This window comes from Epinephelus lanceolatus, chromosome 7, assembly GCF_041903045.1.
Source record: "Epinephelus lanceolatus isolate andai-2023 chromosome 7, ASM4190304v1, whole genome shotgun sequence".
In the NCBI taxonomy this organism is placed as follows: Eukaryota; Metazoa; Chordata; class Actinopteri; order Perciformes; family Serranidae; genus Epinephelus; species Epinephelus lanceolatus.
In genome coordinates this window covers 5901124-5928293 of record NC_135740.1, presented here as the reverse complement: position 1 = coordinate 5928293, position 27170 = coordinate 5901124, and positions in this window count along the sequence as shown.

Here is a 27170-nt window from a genome sequence, read left to right as displayed (position 1 = left end):
AGGGTTGCCATGGCCTCTCTGGCTCCCCCCTAGGGCTGCCACTGGCATTATGGTCTCTCAGCAGTGATATCTGCATTTTGCATTCATGGACCTTTCAAGGGCTTTTCTCCATAGAGTTTACATGTTCTCCCAACATGTTCTCTTCACAAGTCATCACATACTTTGTCACTGGCCTTTCATGTCTACATATTACGCACTAGCTATCCTCCTGCATCTGCTTTTGATGATTTGGGATGCCACTAACAATGCCAGGACATCAACAAAAGCATGTACTTGCGTTAAAAAAAACAAAACAACAACAAAATAAAAAAACATCATGGTTTAGCTCTACATTCATACGGAAAGTGAACAACAACCTCTAAGGGGGAAAGGCTGGGGCCTGTTAGACCCATCTACCACCTGTCCTGCCCAGTTCCTTATATTATGTCATTATCGGCAGCGTTTCAAACTGATGCCGTCCACCTGCTGAGACAGGTGCCACTGTGAAAGGTTATGTCTGGCCGCATTACAAACTGACACTGCCCAGCGGCATCTCATACTGCCGCAAGAGGTGGCTTTTGCGCCAGGTGCCTGATGTTGAAATAACTAACAAAGCAGCAGTATTCAACAACTTTGTAATGAGATCGGGCTGGTTCTCCCCATCTGCATGGGTTTGTGAGGGCCCAGTCACATATCTGCTTGTTCCTATCCATATCTTCATACTTCAAGTTGTGCTTCCTCAAAGCTTTTCAATTTACCCCAATTTTGTCACCATGTGATTGGTCTGGAGTGTCAGATCAGTGTTAAAAATACAAAATGAAATGGTGAAATCAAAGTGAAAAGCTAAGTGCCTGTTTTTTATCTGATAGTGTGATCTCTGCTTGTTATCACGCATGCTTGGTCGCATGTACATATAGGCCATTGAGTCAATATGTGTAGTGCACAGGGCGAGCAGTGGAGAAAATATCTACAGTGCGGGGCAACAAGAGAAAGAGAGAGAAACGCTGGAGCAGAGAGGGAGAGCATTAAAATGAGAAAAGCCCTGCAGGAAAGTGTAGCAAAATGCTGCAAAATTTACAGATACGTTCATGAGCAAGGGACATGCTTCGTGTTTTATTAATACCAACTAGCCTACCCGAGTTGACTCTATGTTTAAAATAAATAAAATAAAAAATGGCATCAACACATAATCATGCTCTGTAGGAAAGGCCTGCATGGAGATAACATAGATAATAAATAGCTGTATACTCTTCTCTGTCAGGAAGAAATAACTCCAGTTACTCAGAGCTACCAGAGCTTTAGGATCACCAACACAGTCCACTTACAGAAATGCCATGTGCAAAATAAACACTCCAAGAGTGCACAATGATAACATATCTCAACATATCACTTCCATAATTTGTCTCTAATGTTGTTTCCTTAACTTTGGCAGTAAATCCAACCAGCCTCACAATCGCACAAGTTGGTTATGACAGTGAAATGCTGTCAGGTCAAGATCCTGGTGATGACAACAAGCATGCTTAGTGTCCCTGAGACGGTTTCTGACTGCTTTTGCTTAGGTTGTGCAAACCACTTATTGCAATAGCTGTCAAGTGGCTGGTCTCAGATTATCTTGCAGGTGAAGATGCTTTAGTTACACGTGGTCTGCAGTTGTCAGGTTGGTTGGATGTACTGCCAAATTCATGTAAACGACATTATGGTAGTGAATAAACATTGAGTTTACAGAGGACAGCTCTTGTGAACATTCCTGCAATCAGCATGCCAAAGGGACACTCCCTCAAAACTTGACATATCTGTGGCACTGTTTTGTTTGATCAAACTGCACATTTTAGAATGGCCTTTTATTGTAACCTGCCTAAGGCACACGTGTGGTAATCTTGATATGCCACACCTGTCAGTGAATTCATTTAGAAAAAGAGAAGGGCTCACCAACACAGATTTTACCAACTTTATATCAGAAAATGTATCTATTGAGTGCATAAAAAGTCTTGGATCTTTTGTATACACACACACACACACACACACACGCATATATATATATATATATATATATATATATATATATGCGTACACACACACACACACTCACACACACACACACACAGGCATATATATATATGCGTGTGTGTGTGTGTGTGTGTACATATACATACATATTCATTCATTCATTCTCTTCAGTCATCCTCCTTTTTCCTCAGTAGGACTTCCTGTTGGCCATTGAGATCCTGCTGCCTCTGGCCTCTTCATCATCCTCAACCTCCTGGAGCCTCTGGTTCTTTTTGTCAGGCTCCCTCCTGGGACTGCTGAAGAAGTCTTTGATGCTCCTCTGCCAGCTACCACTAGTAACCAAGTATTTATTCCTGTAGCTTTAATAATAGAAATGCAATTGACTAAACACTTTTGCACATAAATTCTGTATTTTTCTGCATTTATCAGTCATCCAATAAAAATTGTGTCTCACGAAAACCTTGCATACTGAGTCTGATGGGCTTTATTGTTCTGCAGTGGCTCCCAGCTGTTGACCTTGTAACTAGCACTGTCAAAGCTGCGACAGGCAACATGCCCTGCAGGTAGCAAATACTTGTGCCTCCATCTAAGTAATGGCTTAAGATTCTCCTGGCTGCTTTATTTACCATCTTGTTTGTTACTTGTGCCCTGATAAGGCACTGCCCCAGCAAAAGAGAGAGCCTAGGAATTGAGTTACCTACATACTATAGTTAGGTTATAGTAGTAGGTTAGAATGGGTCATAATAAACTCATTGGGATTCATGGGAGAGCTCAAAACTTAGGTCATATCATAATGTATTCAATTCAGTCTGATTTCTGTTTTAATAATCATAAAGCGCAAAAAACACTGTGGGTTTAATTTAAACATTAACACTATATCTACAGTGAATATTAATGCTATCCCTTCAATTTAATGTACAGTTTGTAACCTTGTCCCCTTTTTTTCTGTTCATTCTCTGGCCAAACAGGTGGAAATGTCCCCCTTTGGTGTCTTTGTCAGTTAGTCATCAAAGTGTGCTCATTGCTTATGCTCAAAGCTCCATTTCTAATTTTGACCTCGGCTCATAGGAGACTGCAAGAGCTGCAATACTTTGCTTCGCTAACTGTGAAATGAGTTCATATTCAAGTTAAACTGGTGTGTGTCTCATGCACATTACATTACAATGAATTAAACATCATATTTTCATTGTGTTTGTTGGGCCTTACTTAACTGGTCCCTCACAGGTTTACTCTGGGTGCTCTATTTTCCTCCCACAGACCAAAGGCATACAGGTTAAAAGCACTGGTGACTAAATTTCCCAGGGTGTCACTTGTATCTCTATGTGTTCACCATGTTCATGGTGTACTTTACTTTGTCTGTCTCCCAGTGAGTCCTGGGATAGTTTTCAGCCCCACAGCTCTGCAGAGAATATACTGATAGAGGACATAGATGGATGCTTACACAGCAAGCCATCATGGTTAAAGATTTAAAATAACTACACTGATTGATATATGCAGGTGAAGCCAGAAGGATTGATACAATCTCCTCCCCAGTATGAAACAAAGAAGCTCAATTCAATCAAGTGTAGTCATGAAAATGAGCCATACAAATGACTCATCAAATTTATTTATTTTGTAAAAAAAAAAAAAAAGGTAAAGTTTGAGCCTTGGGCCAAGAAGCCTCCCTTCAAACAAGTTTGTTGAATACCAGTACTTGGGCAGTGACTTCCAGCCAGCACCGAAAGAAAAGGCTGTCCCTTCACATCGGCACGATACCTGGCTGGTCATTGTTATTGTGTAATGCTGCCTGGCTGGTCACCAAGGGGAAACACAGTGGGACAAAAACGCAAGTTTAGAGGTTGAAATTCCAGGTAGGGCAGGCTGGAGGGGCGGCGGATCATTGGTCCAACAACCACCGACTTTCACCTGGGAGGCTGGTGTTGTTTTCCAGTAAGATTGTAACCCTGTTCTTTTTTCTAAAACCAACCACATGCATTTGTTGTTGAAGGGAAAAAAACATCAATACATGGTGCTGTACCAATGTAGTGCACTTATTTTTTTAAAAAGACTGTGTGCAAACTGTACATTTACTGTGAAAACAGAAGTGGAAAGTCCATGATCAAATGTCGATATGTGACGAGGTCAGAGTAAAACTGTGTTGCCAAAAAAAAGGGGGGTATAGTGGTTTCAACAACTTGCTAACATTATTAGCTAGGTAGTTAGCAATCATTAGCATTGCTAGCTAGCAAGCAGTGACCAGCATTTTTAACAACACTGCTGGAGAAGGACATCCTGAAATGAAAACGATTAGCCTGGGGCAACTGCTACAAGGTTTCTAAATAATCCATTGATGAGTCATGGTTAGGATTTTTGTTTGTTTTATTGAGTTAGATAGCTCATTTTGTGATCCTGGGGTATCCTGCCCTTTTACATGATTTTCCTTTTTGTGCTTTAACAACAAATTTGGCTACTGTACCAATTTCTGTCCCCCAACAGTGTGTTGGTTTATGCGTCATTATCCTGCACATGTGAACATAATTTCCCAATACACACACACACACACACACACATCTTGAAATTTTACACTAAATTGACTTCATTCTTAAGGGGGTCATGTACCTCATCTTGCCCTTATGGTCAGAAAATGTTTATGAAAAAAAGGAAGACTACTGATTCTACTGATGGGGCGGTGTATGTGCACTTCAAACGTAGGCCGAGCAAACTACATTAGGTATACCATTGATATGACAGCCAATCGCTGTCCCATACAGGAAACATACTGTATTGATGGGGAAGAAACTTTGACACAGCACTGGCAAAGGCATCTGAAACCTTCAGCGCAGACCAGACTGTCAGTACAGAGAGCAGAGTTAGCATTAGCATGGTAAAAGTTTTGTCAGCAGTTTTCGGATGTAAACCAGACCCTGGAGCTTCCTTCCATTATATACCCATGGTAGCAGATATTATTGTATGTTTCACAACCATTAACTCTGTGTAAGCCACTGCCACTTAACCTACAAGTTAACAAGCTAACAAACAGCATAAAAAGATAAAAGATGCTAACTACCCTTATCATCCTGGTGCATTTGCTAATGGCCGATTTTCGAATCTCTCTGATGTTCTCAAACGCTAATGCGAGTCATAGTGATGCACACTGCTCTTTCACTGGTCCACTTAGCATGAGCAGCGCTGGAGAAAGTGGAAAGCATAACCTAGCGCAAGCAGCAGTGGTGGGCAGCGTGGAGGATTCTTCATGAGGAAGAAGGAGTAAATAAGCTTCAGGCCCCTTTTTCTTTTCCTTTTTTTGTTCCTTTTTTGACAAATATCTTTTACTTTTTTTCCCCAGGAAACCATGTTAGACCATTTTTTATATAGTAGCAGAGTATGAGCACAAGTAGAGATTAAAAAAATGTATAAAAATTAAGCTACTTAAATTGATTACCACTATAAAGATTTTTTTTTTCTGAAAATAAAGTATCTTGTTAAGGGTGTAGTATGTAATCCTGAAGCACATTAGCTGATTAAGTCTCAATCCCAAATCGTCAGATACTGACAGCCTTGGGTTGTTAGTCAAGCTGAACCACCAGCCCAAAGCATCATATTTGACTATCTGAAAATGAGACTTAACAACCACATATCATTCTCCAGAATTATATACATCTATAAGCAAGATTTGGTTAGTAGCATCCAAGATCATATAAATCTATGCAAAATTAATCTGTTGTATAAAGTTTAAGTAGGAAGACACACTATGTATGAGATACTTTTATTTTATTCCCTATAGTTTTAACTCCTGTCATTTCTTGCAAAGATTGCATTACATTTCATTCCATATAGCCTGAAAGATGGGTGTCTTTCACAGCATGAACGTGATGGTTTCACTACACTATCACCAACTTTCAATGATTTTATTCTGTGCACTGACACGTCTCCTGTCAAGTATTTTTAATAAAAGCCAACGCTTCAATTGAAAAACGAGGCTATCACTGTCAATTAAGTGGATACCATTCAGTTTATGTTGATGGATAGTGACACGGATGATATGATTGAATTGGAACTTGATGAAACCTTAGAGGCAACAAAATGTGTTGACATTCTGCAGGTGAAGAAATGATGAACAGAATTCTTACATTTTTCTTCAGCCCCAGATCCTAATAAGCAGGTCTTCTAATAATCTGAAAAATTCAGCTTGAGTTAGTTTGAAATCTCACTCAGGATCATACACAAGAGGTCTTCAGAGGCCTTGTTTGTTTCTTCTTTTCCTCCCCTAAATCTGTCCTCTCTGGCCCTGTAAGCAGCAGTAGATAAGTCTAATGATTCCTGCTTGACCTCCACAGCCCCTTTCCCTTGAGTTAGCCAGGCTGAAACACTATAATAGCTATTCATATGTTTAGGGCCACATGGCTGCAATTCAACTCCAATCTTGGCTGTCAACATTGTGGTGGATCATCAGAAAATCTTCAGCGAGCTCAAACTGTGTCTCCTTCACCCGGAGCTGGCCTCGTCTCTGGCTCCCTCCCGGCCGGCACAACCAGATCTGGAACGGGCACAACACTTTTAGACATGGCTGCCGGAGCCATCGGCATAATTGTCTTGGCATTGGCATGGACACCCCACCATCGGTGCATAAATTACTATGGTCAGGAGATAGAAGGATGAATAGGGTTGATTTTAGGAGGGTGGTGGAGGAAGAGGAAGGGAGGTTGGAAGGATGGAGGAGGGAGAAAATGAGCGAGAGAGAAACAAGCGTCTCCAGTGGCAGTAAATTGGACTGAGATCTATTGCCAATGCGGCAGTCCTTTCAACCTGAGAGTGGGAGGGAGGCATTAAAAATTCAGTCATTTTCAAACATGACCATCACTTTGGAGAGATAATGAGTGTCCTGAACGCTGGCTGACAAACCCACCCCCGACCCGCTCTTTTCTTCCCTGCGCCTACATGACAGATAACACTTCATTTAACTACAGAGACAGAGACATGAGTGATGATGAGAATTCCCCAGCAATGTCTTTCCTCTAAAATACTCTTGCTAATTAGTTCAATGCGTCACTGGGCTGAATAAACTCTCCAATACTCCCTCCTAGTCCCCTCACAAAGGCTCTTTTTCATCAGCACAGTGAGATTAGTGGCAGTTTCACCTCTGTGTGTTGTTAAAAGCACTGCTGAGCTTTCAAGGCGATGCAATGGCTGTTCTACTGTCCACTAAATATGCACAATTAGGTGTTAACTTGTCAATTTGTTCCTCTAAGAACCCACCTGACCACCGTGCACAAGGCCGGTAATTAACATTCAAACAGTAAAACACCTGAAAGGACCATATAGATAAAGATCCGCACAGGGATCTTTAGTCTAAGCTGGATCCTCTGCATAATTATTCTTTGAGTATGGCACATGGAACCTCAGAGTGTTCAGAGGGATGTGATGCTTCTGTCACAGTAGGGTGGAGGAAAGGCAACTTTAGCCGATGTCAGATTGGCTATTAGCTGGACTGTCCATGAGACAAGTGGAGCAAAACCATTTTTGATTTCCTCCTGAATTACTTTCTTCGCTGCCAAGGGGTCTTCTGGGATCTTGTGGGATGCAGACAGCACCTAGTAGCGTTGACAGGACCGGGTGACATTTGAGTTGCCACTTTGTCCTTCTTCCCTCAACATATGTCTTCTGATGCCTAATTTGTGCCTCTTAATCCTAGGTCGTACACTCCTGGTATTAGTAGCATTTCCTGATGAAAGTGCTGGTCTGATCTACCAGCTCAGCCTTGTGTAAATTCACAGCCATAATTCCAAATTATAGTTAAAAAACATTTTAAATGTGTCTGTGTGTGGGCATGTGGTATATGCATTGTCAGACTAGTCTCGCCACCAGACAATCAGAGATCTCCGCCTTCTGATGGTCTGGGGACACTCCTTTCTAAAGTGTGTTTAACACACCAGAGAAAACGGCCGGCAACAAAGCAACGCCTCTTGCATTTTTTAAAAGGACATGCCTTCTCGGAAATGTGCGCTCCTCCTTTTCTCGTCCGCAAGGAAACAAACACACAGAGAGCTTGAAAATGGATGCCGAGAGATTTAACTCCGTTTCATCAAACGTGTGCTCATTCCACAAGATTGTGGAAATGAAGGACTTACAGCCACTTTGTTTAAAACTTTTAACGCAGTCGGACTATGTTTTTCGAGCACAAGAGTTCAGCGAGCCACCGAAGGACCGCCCTGCAGATTTACTATTGGTTCTGCAATGTAGGGAGTTTTTTTTAAACTCTGAAATTGTATCTGCCCATCTAAACACAAAATCAGGGAGAAAGACATCAGTCTTTAGTTCAGCAAAGCGTCTAAAGACTGACTTGTGAGTCTATCTTCAGACATACATCTATACCCGTAGAGAGAGGATTATCCTTTGATTTCAATGCTTTGTTACGTCTAATAGAGACACATAGGGCACCCTTTAGTGCACTGGCTCCCAACCATGTTCCAGCCATGGGGTCCAGATTTCTCCTTAGTCATTAGTTCAAGGTACACACATTCAGCATCACACTTGCATTTGGCACTGTCGTCAAGTTATTTTGCTATTTCTGTCAAGTAACTGTCTGTTAGTCACTCACTCCACAGAATGGCACTTCAAAACAAAAGCTCACTGTACTAAAAAACAAAGTGTATTTTTTACAAACTTGACATGTTTGTTGAGGCTTCATTCGGAATGGAGCTAAATCTATGTAAAGATCATGTTTTGGGTTAAGATAAGTAAGTTTGTTTTGTAATGTCATGTGACATAAAAATGTCACGAGAGTGACATCAGTACACAATGACTGCATGTAAATAAGGTAACATGACATTAAAACAAAGGTGACTTTGGATAAATAAATGTATCCACTGATTCACAATGTCAGTTTAAAGGGAAAAAAAATCTTTTTCGGCCTTATGGCATCATGTGATGGACCCGGAAGGTATTATCCCATGGTAGCTTTAAAGGGATAGTGCACCCAAAAATGAAAATTCAGCCATAATCTACTCACCCATATGCCGAGGGAAGCTCAGGTGAAGTTTAAGAGTCCTCACATCACTTGCGGAGAGATTCAAACGTCCAAAAACACATAATTGAAACCACAAAATATCTCCATACTGCTCGTCCGTAGTGATCCAACTGTCCTGAAGCCCCGACGTAAAAAGTTGTTTGAAAAAACATCATTTGAACTCTGTTTTTAGCCTCATTGCACCTGTAGCTCTAACTGCCTCTATGTGCACTGCGCTCGTGTGTGCGCTTGCGCGAGACAGTGAGACTTCGGCACCGCGTTCATGTGTGTTCACGTGCTTTCGCTGGTCTCGCACGCAAGCGTGCACACGTGTCACAAGTGTCACAATCTCCACTTAATTTAACATCACCTTGAAAGCAAAAGCACATATAAGCACACATTTATTTGTTTTATATAACTGTAAATACATTCAGGTGTCAAGAGGTTAAGTGCTGTGGCTTTTATTTCCTTATTAATTCATGTTATTCATCATTTAGGTGAGGACAAAATGTTTTGTGCACATCGGAGAATTAATGATATGAGCTACAATGCATTTTTTATTCTGAAACTGTGAAACTACAAGCAATTCACACAAACACATTTTCTTACAAAACCCTCCCAGGATAAGAACCTTAAAAACGTAATCATAATAAACACAGAGACAGAGTGGCTTACCATGTTTGGTATTTCCACAACAAGAAGCAATGACTAACTCAAAATCAAAAGTTAACCCAAAAAATCCATTGAAAAATAAATGTCAATCCCAGAATCCTGATGGTGACAACAAACCCCACAGCTGGTGCAAATTGTCAGTGTGTCAGGGTGCCTTTACAGCCTAATAACTTTTTAATCAAAGGTGTTACAGAGATGAAAGGGGTACCACTCTGTGCCCAAGACTTTAAGCCTTCTCTTGATCTTGATATCAATCTCAATAGATAAATACATTTGGAGAATTCTACAAGAGTACAAAGTGTGCCAACAAGCTCCGGTCCCTCATCTTTTAGGATGGTTTGCTTTTTTCTCTGGTTGTTGCATATTGAGCCAAATGTTCAAAGGCACACTACTTCTACTTCATGCTGCTGCTCCAAAATTCAGAGTTCTTCTCTTACTCAAACCAAAATTCAGGTTGCTCTATTAAAGGAGCAGTTTACCTAATTTAAGTGGCTATCCAATCAGTTTTGATGGTAAATGCAGTCAGTTGAAGCAATAATTTCGACAGTGGGTGCTGTATTGACAGAGAAGCTTTCTTCTTTCTTCTTTTTTTCTGAGTTTTCTGTCTTGCACAGCCCTTATTGCAGTGCCTACATGTATAAGGATGCACTGCACCCGAGCTCTTGACACCCAGCCCCCAAATACTCCCCAAACCTGCCCAGCACGTGGAGGTGGGCGTCTCAAACACGGCTCTGTTTACAAAAAGTAAAGGTCTTACAATAAATAACTTACTTCACTGTTCGACAAGAACACAGAAAAAAAAACAGAAATGTAGGGCCTTTTCACAGCTAAAAGTCCGCCCCATGGTCCAAACCAAAGTTGTTGTTGTTAAATTGCATACATTTGATCCGGTTAGTTTTGGTTTCACATTTCAATAGTGAGAGCGCACCAAAGAACTTTTTTATGACATACTTGCATCACGTGGTCATCTTTTATGTGTGCTGCACCTCCCCATACTTGATACTGATTGGTTTGTAAATAGGCATGTCTGACACCACCACAGCTGAAAGTCATTACTTATATTCACTCCATGATCATCTCCTCTCTCTGCCCTGCTGGCTTTGGTTGTTTTTTTTTTTTTTTTTTTTGTTTTTTTTTTTCAGTTTATCTTTGCGATCCTGAAGAAGGTCTCCAGTGGTTTTTCTACTGGCCGCAGTTAGCCCAATAACCAGCCACAGTTAACCCAACAACCAGCCACAGTTAGCCCAACAACCAGCCACAGTTAGCCCAACAACCAGCCACAGTTAGCCCAACAACCGGCCACAGTTAGCCCAACAACCGGCCACATTTAGCTCAACAACCAGCCACAGTTAGCCCAACAACCGGCCACAGTTAGCCCAACAACCATCCACAGTTAGCCCAGCAACCGGCCACAGTTAGCCCAACAACTGGCCACAGTTAGCTCAACAACCAGCCACAGTTATCTCAACAAATGGCCACAGTTAGCCCAACAACCAGCCACAGTTAGCCCAGCAACCGGTCACAGTTAGCCCAACAACTGGTGACTGCTAATGTATTCAAGAATGTTGGGATTCACAGGACCACAGATGATTTATCATTTGGTAAAATCTAAACTGGAAGGGTTTTTCCTCTGCATGCTCTTTGTTCTCCAAACAAAGACAGTTAGGACACCCATCTCCAGGAGGTCTCACCTCACACCTCATTGAGACACAAGTCTCACAACTTGATTGGACAGTACTGTTACAGTGACATGCCCCTCTGTGATGTCACCAAACTCTGTAGAAGGTCTGCTCCCTCCATGTCTTATCTCTTGCCCTGGAGCTACAACAGCTCACAGCTCTTGCTCCAACTGCGGAGCAGCTCACACCTCTTTCCGGCTGGGCCTGGAACAGCACAGAGGCCCAGACCCTTGCTCCATAGCCCAAACCACTAAAGGGAGGGCAATTGATCACAGACTCTTTTGCAAACACAAGGTTTGCAACGAGCGTTCCAGCAACGAAGGGAACCAAGTGAGTTAGTACCCAGCGTCTAACTCTGCGAAACCCTGATGGACCAGCTTCCTCGGAGTTTCACCTTTGGAAAAAAGGACACAACAAAGATATTGGTGAAGCCCGAATTTATGTTCCCAACAAGAATGTACTTCAGACTTCACAGAAACAAAATGAAGATCACTAAAACCGGCATGGTTAATGTGTGCCAAAAATCAAAAACAAAAACTGCCCACACTTAAATTCAGTGCAGCAGAATGACTCTGTTTCTGTCGGCATCAGAGGGCAGTTTGATCAAAGACACCACCATTTGCTGTTTGCTCTCAGCAGCTCAGGTTCTGAATGATCCCGTCAGCTGCTTCCTGCTGCATTTCTTCAGGTGGGTTGAATAAATACCGTGTCTGAATATCCAAGTTAGTAAGTACACTGTAAAAAATATCTCCATCCATAATCATCTGCACTTCTAATTAATGATGCCATTTTGGTGAACATGTTTCTAGTTTGCAATGTAAGACGAAGGAAGATTTGTTTTCGGATGCATGTAGAGCACACCTCCTGGATACCCAGAGGTGGAGACAAGCTGAAATAGCTTGCAGTTCTTCTGAGAACCACTGTCGTCACCTGTTCACAGAAGAACAGCAAAGAGGCAGCTCCCAGAGACACAGGGAACACTATAAAAAAACATAGTGTTTTATGTTACACTATAACTCAAATTTGGATAGAGTTACAGTTAAAAATGGCAAAGTTATCCTTTAACAGGGCTAATGTAGCCTGAGCATTAATGTGACCCATCACAGTTACAGCGTGTTTTTGAATCAGGAAGAGGCAGATTGTGTTTTCCACTGTGATTAACCTGTGCACAGGCAGCAGGCCTCTTGTTGCCTCTCCTCCCATCTCCAGCATCGTGTACCTCTAATGAGGTTCTGATGTAGTGGATTACACCAGAGACCAGTGACACTATTAAGGCTGAGATCTCATCTCCACAAAGGCTTTCATTTTACCTCCACCTACATACAGCAATACAGCAGGTATGACATCTTTTGTTCTTCAGAGGATCCAGACTGACTGCACCTCATGTGTTCTCTCCTGATAGATCTAAGTGCAGCCACATGCTATATGTCTCCTTTTAGTTCCCTCTGCTCAAACAGTAGGGACACAGAGTGGTACACACATTCTAACAGCCTGGAATCCAGCAGAAAAGGAACTCGGGTTTGCCAGTATGAGGGAAAAGAAGAATGCAACAGAAAAGGATCTCGGGAAAAAAAAAGGAACCAATCCTTTGTAGTGACACATGGAACAAGATGTTTCACCAAAGAAAAATGCAAATTGCTATCAACGGGAACAAAATGTAACAGTATCAAACGCTCTTGACAATGAGAAGTCACACAAGACATGTCCTAATGAGGAGGAACAAAAAAAAAATGAACCTCAGACATTTTAATCTTTTAAAACCCCGGCAGGCGGTACATTGTTAGACAAACCACATGTCAGTGTGTTGATTTTTTTCTTTTGCACTCCCTTTCCTTTTTCTACCAGCTTTATTTATTCCTTTCGAGCCCCTGCAATGTGTTTTAACAAGGTTGTCGGTCTTTGAGGACCCATCACATGGGATCAGCTGTCCTCTCTGAACTTGGGGGAGTGACGCCATCTGTAAAACTTACCTTACTGACAGACAGGCATAAAACATGCACGGGTACGGCGAGCTTCATGCACACCAGATGATGTCACTGCCTTTGCTGTTGTTTAATAACTAGCGAGCTACATAGCTAATCTGACACACACAACCTCAAATATGAAACAAACACACCAAGTCACATTATTAAACTTTGTCAAGAAGAAAAAGAAAATGTCTGACAGTGATGTCATTGATGACAGAGGGAGAAAATGAGATATAATAATACAGGTGACACTGCTCTGAGGCCACAGGGGGGCCATGAAAAGGTCTGTGGTTGACCCTTAAACTGAATCAAGTAGACTAATGTCCTTACTGACTTATATCACTGACAAGTTATATTTTCGTGACAAATAATATATTTGTATCATTAAAACACATTTCAACATACTGTCTGATGCTCCTACCCCCCACAGGTATTGTGAAATAGTGCAGTCCACTTGAGTTGGGTCAGGTGAGCCATGCGCAAAACTCAGAAGTGCCACCGATGTAAACATGTGAGGCGGACTGCAGTGTTACTGGTAAAGTAAGAATGCCTCACCAAAAATCAGGAGACCCTGAAAGATAAGGAAGGGCACAGAGAGAACAAGAAAATGAAAGGAGCAGAGAGACAATGGCCGACTGATGGGCAAGGCTGACTCTTGTTAGAAAGGGGGTCAAATAATGCTCCAAAGTTATGCTAGATTTCGGTGAGGGAAAAAGGAAAATTTTTCAAAATGGTGTATTTTAATATTTCTGCACACTGGGTCCCTAAACAGTCTTGAAATTACATACATTGGGTTTGACTAGAAAACTGAGAGTTTGCAACCATGTTCTCTCCACACTATTTCAGTTCTGCACACAATGTAACCAATATTTAATCAAAGTAGCCTCAAGATTTGATGAATAAATGAAATTTATTATTTAAATGTTCACTCCTGATTTGATCTTATGCATGCTATTTACAGAGATAGCACAGGCGATCTGAACTGGTCAGTGGTGAAAAAACACACACTTCACACACACATACTCATTTACAATACCGAGCGGGGACAACTTCCGCCTTTCTGCTCCAACACTGACTGACAGCTGACTCCACTCATTCACAGTCACCACTGCCCCAGGGACGCTACCATATGCTATTTACAGAGGTAGCACTGGCCATCTGAACCGGTCAGTGGCGAAAAAAAGCACTTTTATACGGACGCATTTGCCCCCATTACCGTTTTAGCTCGTTTCACGGCTCAATACTGAACCAATTTTAGAATGAGTGGTACCCATGAATCATACGCACACATACACATGGGGAAACAGAGCCCAGGTTGAAAAATACCGAAGCTGTCCTTTAACCTAGTGTGTCTAAACAGAAGAAATGCCTATAAGTATTGTTAGTGCAATCAGTTATTGAAACTTACGTTCCCTAGCCCAGTCCTATCTATCAAGTGCCTCATGTACTTCAAACATTCAAGTTAATGCAACATTAACATTTACAAAATTCGGGAGACACGTCTGGCAAGCTGCTCTACAGCCACCCAATTGATGATCTGGCTGAGTCTTATATAGCCTTGCTCCTCAGCTGCAACCTGGGGATTGGTGGAGCTGATGTGGTACCGTACCAATCCAAACGAAAGAGACGCGGCCAGGAGATGGAAGGTGGAGGGAAGGCACACCTCCTCAGTGTGAGCCAATCAGGTGCAGGGGTTCACACAGCTTGCTCAGCATGAAACACATCTATACACAAAGTTAAACTATGAGGCAGGGGTACAGCGGCAGTGGCCATAACAGTGCCCCATGAATGATGTTTCATACTTAATGTACATTTATGCAGCTAACGTGAAGTTACAGAGGTTAGGTTTAGGCAAGTTACTGTGGTTAAGTTCAGGAAAAGAAACATGTTGAGGACATACCTTAAAATGACTCAAAGTTCACTCAGTACCGAACACCAGTCTCCGGGGAACAGTCCCGGGGGAAAGTCCCGTGTTTTATGACCCATCCACCACCCCAACCTCTGCAAATGCTGCAAACAGACATCCCTACCTTATCAAGTGGACCCTCACAGCTATTTTAACACTACAGTATAATCTGTCTATAAGCTAACCAGCTATTTTTTTAAAAAATACAGATGATGTAAGAGAACATAGTTTTGGTAAGAAAAAAACCCACAAACTCCACAATGAAATGCCAGACAGTCTCTTTTCTTCCTACTATTCAAAAGTACTGTTTTCTGACTGAACAAAGTTGTTTTATTTATTGCCACATTGGCCCCTGACTATGTCTGCTCCTAATTATGTACTTTCTTAACGCCTCAGTTTTCCTCTGTCGCACTAAATCAGAAGCCCAAGGTATTAATTTTTATCTACTGACTATGGAGTCATTTCCAAAAACATGGGCATAAAAAAAAAAAAAAAATGCAACTAAGTGTAAAAGGAAGGTCAAAAAACACAATGTCACATTTAGCTGGTTGTGTTTATACATAATTTCTGCCACCTGGTTCTATAAAGGTCATCATTTGCTGAAGTCAAATATAACTTGTATTTCACATGAAGTTCTTACGTTAGTTACTGACTTCTTTAATGTCATGAATACACACATTTTTAAGAAACTTAAAGGTATTCTGTGGAGTTTTTAGAACTGTTCCTCCCAAAGTTTTCTTCCTGTCCACACAAACAATCAGCTAGAAACTGTTCTCATTCCTAATGGTCTGTACTCAGTCCGAGATCCTATCGACTTTTGCTTGAGGTGGTTGAAATAGGCCAAACAACACTGCAGGTATCCTCAGTGAAAAAAAAAAGGCCAGTCACCATGTTAGATCACCATGGGTTTTCATTGTTCTCTCCAACACTTCAAAAAAACTCAGCAACTCAGCAATAAAAACCTGGAGAAAATATTCAAACCAAAGTGAGGTTGGAGGATAAACAGATAGGCTTCTAAAAGCAGCCTGATCTGTGTGCAGGCAGTTCCGGTCTCTACCTCCCTATTGCTGTGTTACCACAGTCCTGTGATACTGTGGTGTAGCTTGATTTCAAAGGTCATTCATATCCACAAGGTTTCTGTCTCTGTCTAATTACTGCACTCGCAGCTACAAATGTTAACCCTTCTATCTGAAAACTCCTTCATGTCTCCTGGTCCAGCAGCTCCATGTGAGAGAGAGCTACTCATTAGACTGACTCTATTAAACAATTTTTGACCCCACGGGGTCATGGGTTACAACAGGGTCGACAGCTAAAACCTGCACCATCTAATCTCCAGCCAAAAATCTGAATTTGTGAGGCATGACTTTGTGTGATAGAACACAAAACCTCTCTGGGTTGTTCTCTCTTGTTCTCTTATCTGGTTTCTTCTTTTTGAATATCTCATATTCATTAATGAAGGCATGTCATTTTAGCATATATATGTATATATTTTTATATATATATATATATATATATATATATGTATATATATATATATATATATATATATACACATACATACATATATATTGCTCCCATTTTTTTTGCTCCCATTTTTCATGAGCTGAACTCAAAGATCTAAAACATTTTCTATATACACAAAAGACCATTTCTCACAAATATTGTTCACAAATCTGTCTAAATCTGTGTTAGTGAGCACTTCTCCTTTGCCGAGATAATCCATCTCACCTCACAGGTGTGGCATATCAAGATGCTGATTAGACAGCATGATTATTGCACAGGTGTGCCTTAGGCTGGCCACAATAAAAGGCCACTCTGAAATGTGCAGTTTTGCTTTATTGAGGGGGGTCTGGGGGGTCAGAAAACCAGTCAGTATCTGGTGTGACCACCATTTGCCTCACGCAGTGCAACACATCTCCTTCGCATAGAGTTGATCAGGTTATTGATTGTGGCCTGTGGAATGTTGGTCCACTCCTCTTCAATGGCTTCAATGGATATTGGCAGGAACTGGAACACGCTGTCGTATACGCCGATCCAGAGCATCCCAAACATGCTCAATGGGTGACATGTCCGGTGAGTATGCTGGCCATGCAAGAACTGGGATGTTTTCAGCTTCCAGGAATTGTGTACAGATCCTTGCAACATGGGGCCGTGCATTATCATGCTGCAACATGAGGTGATGGTCGTGGATGAATGGCACAACAATGGGCCTCAGGATCTCGTCACGGTATCTCTGTGCATTCAGAATGCCATCAATAAAATGCACCTGTGTTCGTTGTCCATAACATACGCCTGCCCATACCATAACCCCACCGCCACCATGGGCCACTCGATTCACAACTTTGACATCAGCAAACCGCTCACCCACACGGCGCCACACATGCTGTCTGCCATCTGCCCTGAACAGTGAAAACCGGGATTCATCCGTGAAGAGAACACCTCTCCAACGTGCCAGACACCATCGAATGTGAGAATTTGCCCACTCGAGTTGGTTACGACGACGAACTGCAGTCAGGTCGAGACCCCGATGAGGACGACGAGCATGCAGATGAGCTTCCCTGAGACGGTTTCTGACAGTTTGTGCAGAAATTCTTTGGTTATGCAAACCGATTGTTGCAGCAGCTGTCCGGGTGGCTGGTCTCAGACGATCTTGGAGGTGAACATGCTGGATGTGGAGGTCCTGGGCTGGTGTGGTTACACGTGGTCTGCGGTTGTGAGGCCGGTTGGATGTACTGCCAAATTGTCTGAAACGCCTTTGGAGACGGCTTATGGTAGAGAAATGAACATTCAATTCATGGGCAGCAGCTGTGGTGGACATTCCTGCAGTCAGAATGCCAATTGCACGCTCCCTCAAAACTTGCGACATCTGTGGCATTGTGCTGTGATAAAACTGAACATTTCAGAGTGACCTTTTATTGTGGCCAGCCTAAGGCACACCTGTGTAATAATCATGCTGTCTAATCAGCATCTTGATATGCCACACCTGTGAGGTGGGATGGATTATCTCGGCAAAGGAGAAGTGCTCACTAACACAGATTTAGACAGATTTGTGAACAATATTTGTGAGAAATGGTCTTTTGCGTGTATAGAAAATGTTTTAGATCTTTGAGTTCAGCTCATGAAAAATGGGAGCAAAAACAAGTGTTGCCTTTATATTTTTGTTCAGTGTATATATATATATATATATATAATAATAAATAATAGTAATAATAACTTTATTTGTATAGCACTTTTCAAAACAAAGTTATAAAGTGCTTAACAATAAAAATAAAAACTGATTAACAGATAAAATACATGAGCAATAATACAAACAGTGGTAAAGGTTAAAAATGCCAACAGTTAAGAGAAAGCCAAACAATAAAAGTGAGTCTTCAGAAGAGATTTAAAAGAGGATACTGAGTTAGCCTGCCTGAGATCTCCAGGCAGGGAGTTCCATAGCTGAGGGGCCCGAGCAGGAAAGGCCCGGTCACCTTTAGTGACCATGCGGGTTTTTGGAACCATTAGAAGGGTCCTGCAGGAGGATCTCAAGCAGCGATCAGGTTCATAGGGGGTTAAAAGATCACAGATATATGCTGGAGCCTGGCCATTCAAAGCTTAAAAAACAAGCAGTAAAATCTTAAAATCAATTCTAAAACTCACAAGTAACCAGTGAAGGGCTGCAAGGATTGGTGTGATGTGGTCTCTTCTCTTGGTGACTGTTAAAAAAACTGGCAGCAGCGTTTTGTACCAACTGAAGTCTTTGTATGTTTCGCTTACTGATGCCGGAATAAAGAGTATTGCAATAGTTCAGTCTGGAAGTGATGAATGCATGGATAACCTTCTCTAAGTCTGCAGGGGAGAGGATTTGATTTTGGTGAGCTTTCTGATATGAGAGAAACATGACTGCAGAACTTTGGTCACATGGGTGTCAAAGGACAGATTAGAGCCGAAAATGACACCCAAGTTACGGGCCTCATTATGGATATTGTCAGAGAGGGCATGTAGACCAGAGGAGAGGTTATTGAAACTGCTAGTGCTGTGGCCGGGGGGGTTGATAATGATCACTTCTGATTTGGAATCATTTAGCTGTAAGAAATTATTTGACATCCAGTGTTTGATCTCAGTAAGACAGGACATAATGTGTGAAACGTCGGTGGAACCAGATTTCAGCGGGACATATAATTGGGTATCATCTGCGTAACAGTGGAAACTGATATTATGTTTACGGGTGATATTCCCAAGAGGTAGCATGTAAATGGTGAATAAAATGGGGCCCAGGATCGACCCTTGTGGGACCCTGCAAAGAAGAGGAGCACTGGAGGAGGAGGTGTTAGCAATCATTATGGAGAAGGACCTGTTTGACAGATAACAGATGAACCAATCCAGAGCCACATCACTGATACCAACATAGTTCTTCAGACGGTTGATCAAGACATTGTGGTCCACTGTATCAAAAGCTGAGCTGAGATCAAGGAGAATTGAAATGGAACATTGGCCTGTGTCAGCTGCAAGCAGTAAATCATTTGAAACCTTGATCAAAGCAGTCTCAGTGCTGTGTAGAGAGCAGAAACCAGACTGAAATTTCTCAAACAACAGATTATTGTTTATAAAAGAAATTAACTGGTTTGAGACAGTTTTTTCTAAAATCTTAGATTAAAAACGGCAGCTTTGAGATGGGTCTAAAAATTACTTAAAACAGATGGATCAAGGGAGGGCTTCTTTAAAAGAGAGTAAACAGTGGCATGTTTAAAATCAGTAGGAAAAATGCCCGAGGTCAGAGAACTGTTATATACAGTACAGGCCAAAAGTTTGGACACACCTTCTCATTCAATGCGTTTTCTTTATTTTCATGACTATTTACATTGTAGATTCTCACTGAAGGCATCAAAACTATGAATGAACACATGTGGAGTTATGTACTTAACAAAAAAAGGTGAAATAACTGAAAACATGTTTTATATTCTAGTTTCTTCAAAATAGCCACCCTTTGCTCTGATTACTGCTTTGCACACTCTTGGCATTCTCTCCATGAGCTTCAAGAGGTAGTCACCTGAAATGGTTTCCACTTCACAGGTGTGCCTTATCAGGGTTAATTAGTGGAATTTCTTGCTTTATCAATGGGGTTGGGACCATCAGTTGTGTTGTGCAGAAGTCAGGTTAATACACAGCCGACAGCCCTATTGGACAACTGTTAAAATTCATATTATGGCAAGAACCAATCAGCTAACTAAAGAAAAACGAGTGGCCATCATTACTTTAAGAAATGAAGGTCAGTCAGTCCGGAAAATTGCAAAAACTTTAAATGTGTCCCCAAGTGGAGTCGCAAAAACCATCAAGCGCTACAACCAAACTGGCACACATGAGGACCGACCCAGGAAAGGAAGACCAAGAGTCACCTCTGCTTCTGAGGATAAGTTCATCCGAGTCACCAGCCTCAGAAATGGCAAGTTAACAGCAGCTCAGATCAGAGACCAGATGAATGCCACACAGAGTTCTAGCAGCAGACCCATCTCTAGAACAACTGTTAAGAGGAGACTGCGCCAATCAGGTCAAATAGCTGCTAGGAAACCACTGCTAAGGAGAGGCAACAAGCAGAAGAGATTTGTTTGGGCCAAGAAACACAAGGAATGGACATTAGACCAGTGGAAATCTGTGCTTTGGTCTGATGAGTCCAAATTTGAGATCTTTGGTTCCAACCGCCGTGTCTTTGTGAGACGCAGAAAAGGTGAACGGACGGATTCCACATGCCTGGTTCCCACTGTGAAGCATGGAGGAGGAGGTGTGATGGTGTGGGGGTGTTTTGCTGGTGACACTGTTGGGGATTTATTCAAAATTGAAGGCACACTGAACCAGCATGGCTACCACAGCATCCTGCAGCGACATGCCATCCCATCCGGTTTGCGTTTAGTTGGACGATCATTTATTTTTCAACAGGACAATGACCCCAAACACACCTCCAGGCTGTGTAAGGGCTATTTGACCAAGAAGGAGAGTGATGGAGTGCTGCGGCAGATGACCTGGCCTCCACAGTCACCGGACCTGAACCCAATCCAGATGGTTTGGGGTGAGCTGGACCGCAGAGTGAAGGCAAAGGGGCCAACAAGTGCTAAACACCTCTGGGAACTCCTTCAAGACTGTTGGAAAACCATTTCAGGTGACTACCTCTTGAAGCTCATGGAGAGAATGCCAAGAGTGTGCAAAGCAGTAATCAGAGCAAAGGGTGGCTATTTTGAAGAAACTAGAATATAAAACATGTTTTCAGTTATTTCACCTTTTTTTGTTAAGTACATAACTCCACATGTGTTCATTCATAGTTTTGATGCCTTCAGTGAGAATCTACAATGTAAATAGTCATGAAAATAAAGAAAACGCATTGAATGAGAAGGTGTGTCCAAACTTTTGGCCTGTACTGTATATATAGTGGAATGCAGAAGTTTGGGCACCCCTTATCTCCAAAAGGCTTGAAGTTAGGGATGAAATATTATTTTTAAGGTTAGTGTATTATTTTTGTTTTGTACAATTTAAGAGTGAAAAAAGACAGGAGCACCATGCAAAAGTTTGGGCATCCCAAGATATTTGAGCTCTCAGACAACGTTTACCAGAGTCTCAGACCTTAAAAAACTTGTTAGGGCTCTGGCTTGTTCATTGTCATTAGGAAAGACCAGGTGATGCAAATTTATCATGCTTTGGGCTTGTGTTGTAGCCAGTGGCATGGGGGAATTCCAGCAAATTCTGGAAGCAATCACACCATCTATGAAAAAGCTGAAGATGAAGAGAGGATGGCTTCTACAACGGGACAATGATCCTAAAAATACCTCGAAATCCACAAAGGACTATCTCAAGAGGAGCAAGCTGAAGGTTTTGCCATGGCCCTCACAGTCCCCCGACCTAAACATCATTAAAAATCTGTGGATAGACCTTATAAGAGCAGTACATGCAAGACGGCCCAAGAATCTCACAGAACTAGAAGCCTTTTGCAAGAATAATGGGTGAAAATCCCCCAAACAAGAACTGAAAGACTCTTAGCTGGCTACAAAAAGTGATACTTGCCAAAGGGGGCGCTACTAAGTACTGACCATGCAGGGTGGCCAAACTTTTGCTTTAGGCCCTTTTCCTTTTTTGTTATTTTGAAACTGTAAAAGATGGAAATAAAAAAAGTAATCTTGCTTAAAATATTGAAGAAATGTATCACCTTTAACTCAATGCCTCTTGGAAATCAGTTTATCTATGACTTACTTACCTACTTACAGGGGTGGAGGGGTTAAACAAAACCGTCTTTTATTTCAGAGACTGCTGTTCATGTCCTGTGTAACACCAAAAGTCAGTGTTTAAATGTAACGTTATTCAGTTAACATACGGTTGTACCTAAGCACAACTGTTTCAACATTAACCCTGTGTTACAGTGTGTTTCAGCTCACTGTCACATAAAAAACTATGATAACATATCCTCATAAAATGGTTTGTATGATGCCCTACAAGTTAACGCCCCACGAACAACATCATGTACGCAACATTAAGTTACGCACTTAATGTGAAGTTACCAAGGTTAGAAATAAAATCCAGTATACTGAGATCCCTGAGGAGAAATTGTGATTCGTTACAGTAGCTTCAATGTAAAGAATATAGCATTATAAGAAGAATAAGAGTATGAAAATGAAGTTTGTAAATATAAAATAGAAATGAAAATGTGCATTAAGAATTTAAATAAATTTGCATCATGCTACAGTCATAACACTAGTACTTAAAATAATAAAAATATTAAAAACAAAATTTACATTGCCACTGTGTTGAGGCTTTAAGTATGACAGTTTTAACTACAATATGTGCATTGTATGTTGAATAAATAAATATGAGGTGTTGGTGAAAATAAAGTAGTATATCAAAAAATATTGAATAATTGCACAGAACATTGCGGCAGTTGAATTATTGCACCCAAAAGATAATTATGAATTATAAATGCATTAGGTGAGCAAAGTCCAAAAGCCAGTCCATTGACTTGGCTGACACTCTCAGGGAGGAGTTGTACAAGTTTGGGCAAGTAACTTTACTATGGTTAGCATTAGGAAAAGAAACATGGTGACAACATACCATAAAATGAATTCTGCAGTTCCAAATACCAGTCTCTTGGGGGAAATTCCCAAGGTAAAGTCCTGTGTTTTATGACCCATTCAACATTTTCTTCTCTATTCTTTGCTCGCATCACCTCATTGTAAGTAAGTAAGTAAATTTATTTATATAGCACTTCTCACAGAGAGGACTCACAAAGTGCTTCACAAGATAAAATACAAAAAATACAATAACAGAAACAATGCAAAATACACAAAAACAAATAAAAAGTAAAGTGCAGCGAAATACAGAGATGATACAATGGACAATTAATGGAACGCAAGCCTAAACAGATGTGTTTTTAACTGCTTTTTAAAAATGTCCACGGAAGAGGCCGCTCTCAGCTCATGAGGTAGTGCATTCCACCATTTAGGTGCAACAGTCTTAAAGGCTCTATCACCTTTTGTCTTTATCTTGTGTGAGGGACAGTAAGTAGGTGGCCTTCAGCAGACCGCAGTGACCTGACAGGACAGTGAAAGGACACCAGATCCGTCAAGTATGCAGGTGCTTGACCATGGAGCATCTGTAAGTGATGGTTAGAATCTTGTGCTGGATCCTCAAATTAACAGGGAGCCAGTGCAGGGATGCCAGGACTGGAGTGATGTGGGTGAACTTATGAGATCTGGACAGAAGCCTGGCGGCAGCGTTCTGGACCAGCTGGAGGCGGTCTAATGAAGTTTTATTTAGACAGGTGAAAATTGGTTATGTGATCGCAGCCTTCGCAGATATGTAGATTAAACATGAATTACTGGCTCATGATTAAGTAGGATATGAACGACATTTGGTTCATTTTAAAATGTACTTTTATAATGGATGATTGTAAAAAAAAAAAAAAAAAAAAAAAAAAGCACTGTAATATATCCCAAAAATATATTTCTAAATGACAAACCAATAAACCCCACCCACCTTCAGTTTATCCAAATACAATATCTAAACAAAGTGAGTGGGTAAAAAGTCCCATAGTGAATGTAAAAATATATAAAGTAAAATACATGAAATTCAAGTCTCACTGCACTTTCTCATGTTTAAAGAAAATTATGTCTGAATTTGAAACTTTACTGTTTGAAGAAGAACCTAACAAGCGTGTACTCAACAGCTTTAAATGTCAGTCGGAGCTAACTCGAGTGTTCATCTGGTCACTACTATTAGATTAATAAGCTCGGCAGCTCACAGTTGGGTGATTTTATATTTGGATAATCAGGCTCAGTTGGCCTGGATTCTCCTTTTCTTTTTCTAAAAAGTTCAGAGGTTCCACATTAAACTTCCTCTGGTGTTGTGTTTGTGACTCGACCTTACCTCTGAACCCAGACCCAGTGTGACTGACTCAAATGCATAATGCATTCTTTTAGTTCAGGTCACATCATGTGACAGTGATTGACAGAGCGTCCTGCCAAACACACAGATACACAGCGCAGATAAGTGAGCTGGACCATTGACACCACTGTAGTCAGATTTTAAAACGTGTTGACTTCAAATAAGCGGTCTGCTCTGGCTGTTCTCAGTAGGCAGTGCTCAAAGGATTGTGGGTGGTGAGGTGACACAAAGAAAAAAACTTACTTTATATATTCCCTGATCAAATAAAAGATTCATGGCTGATCTCAAAATGTAAAACTGCACCACTGAAGGCAAGACCTTATGACATTCATGGTGTCAGTGTTGGAGAGCTCATTTCTGTTCTGCATAACTGGAGCAAGAATATTGAAATACTGCAATCAGAGTATAAGTATATTATAAAACAAATTAAAATAATCAAGCAAGCAGTTGCCTTGAGGGGCTACACTAGAAAAACAGCTATGGGTTCATCCTAACGCATTCTTATACCTACGCTTTCTCAAGTCCCCAGGGTGTGATACTGATGACAAAAGCACCCACTAAATGACACACAGCTGTCTCCTACAGTAGGTGAAACATGTTATAACACATAGTTAAAGTTGTTAGTTAGGTTTAAGAAACAAAACCGCTTGGTAAGGTTAACAAAAAAAACATCAAGCTTTCAGTAAAAATAAGACTGGACCAACTTGGTGGACGGACGGACGGACGGACGGACGGACAGACAGACAGAGGCATCCCAAGAGCCATGCTTGTGTGGACATAAATAACTATAAGGGGTGCTGAGGTTTCACAATGTTTGGGAATGGCTGTGTTACAGTATTGGAACTAGGGCTGGGCGATATAACAACTGTGTATGATATATCAGTACATTTTCAAGCAAGATATAGATTTAGACAATACCATTTATATCGATAAAGGGTCATCGAAGTACAGTACAGGCCAAAAGTTTGGACACACCTTCTCATTCAATGCGTTTTCTTTATTTTCATGACTATTTACATTGTAGATTCTCACTGAAGGCATCAAAACTATGAATGAACACATGTGGAGTTATGTACTTAACAAAAAAAGGTGAAATAACTGAAAACATGTTTTATATTCTAGTTTCTTCAAAATAGCCACCCTTTGCTCTGGTTACTGCTTTGCACACTCTTGGCATTCTCTCCATGAGCTTCAAGAGGTAGTCACCTGAAATGGTTTTCCAACAGTCTTGAAGGAGTTCCCAGAGGTGTTTAGCACTTGTTGGCCCCTTTGCCTTCACTCTGCGGTCCAGCTCACCCCAAACCATCTGGATTGGGTTCAGGTCCGGTGACTGTGGAGGCCAGGTCATCTGCCGCAGCACTCCATCACTCTCCTTCTTGGTCAAATAGCCCTTACACAGCCTGGAGGTGTGTTTGGGGTCATTGTCCTGTTGAAAAATAAATGATCGTCCAACTAAACGCAAACCGGATGGGATGGCATGTCGCTGCAGGATGCTGTGGTAGCCATGCTGGTTCAGTGTGCCTTCAATTTTGAATAAATCCCCAACAGTGTCACCAGCAAAACACCCCCACACCATCACACCTCCTCCTCCATGCTTCACAGTGGGAACCAGGCATGTGGAATCCGTCCGTTCACCTTTTCTGCGTCTCACAAAGACACGGCGGTTGGAACCAAAGATCTCAAATTTGGACTCATCAGACCAAAGCACAGATTTCCACTGGTCTAATGTCCATTCCTTGTGTTTCTTGGCCCAAACAAATCTCTTCTGCTTGTTGCCTCTCCTTAGCAGTGGTTTCCTAGCAGCTATTTGACCATGAAGGCCTGATTGGCGCAGTCTCCTCTTAACAGTTGTTCTAGAGATGGGTCTGCTGCTAGAACTCTGTGTGGCATTCATCTGGTCTCTGATCTGAGCTGCTGTTAACTTGCCATTTCTGAGGCTGGTGACTCGGATGAACTTATCCTCAGAAGCAGAGGTGACTCTTGGTCGTCCTTTCCTGGGTCGGTCCTCATGTGTGCCAGTTTCGTTGTAGCGCTTGATGGTTTTTGCGACTCCACTTGGGGACACATTTAAAGTTTTTGCAATTTTCCAGACTGACTGACCTTCATTTCTTAAAGTAATGATGGCCACTCGTTTTTCTTTAGTTAGCTGATTGGTTCTTGCCATAATATGGATTTTAACAGTTGTCCAATAGGGCTGTCGGCTGTGTATTAACCTGACTTCTGCACAACACAACTGATGGTCCCAACCCCATTGATAAAGCAAGAAATTCCACTAATTAACCCTGATAAGGCACACCTGTGAAGTGGAAACCATTTCAGGTGACTACCTCTTGAAGCTCATTGAGAGAATGCCAAGAGTGTGCAAAGCAGTAATCAGAGCAAAGGGTGGCTATTTTGAAGAAACTAGAATATAAAACATGTTTTCAGTTATTTCACCTTTTTTTGTTAAGTACATAACTCCACATGTGTTCATTCATAGTTTTGATGCCTTCAGTGAGAATCTACAATGTAAATAGTCATGAAAATAAAGAAAACGCATTGAATGAGAAGGTGTGTCCAAACTTTTGGCCTGTACT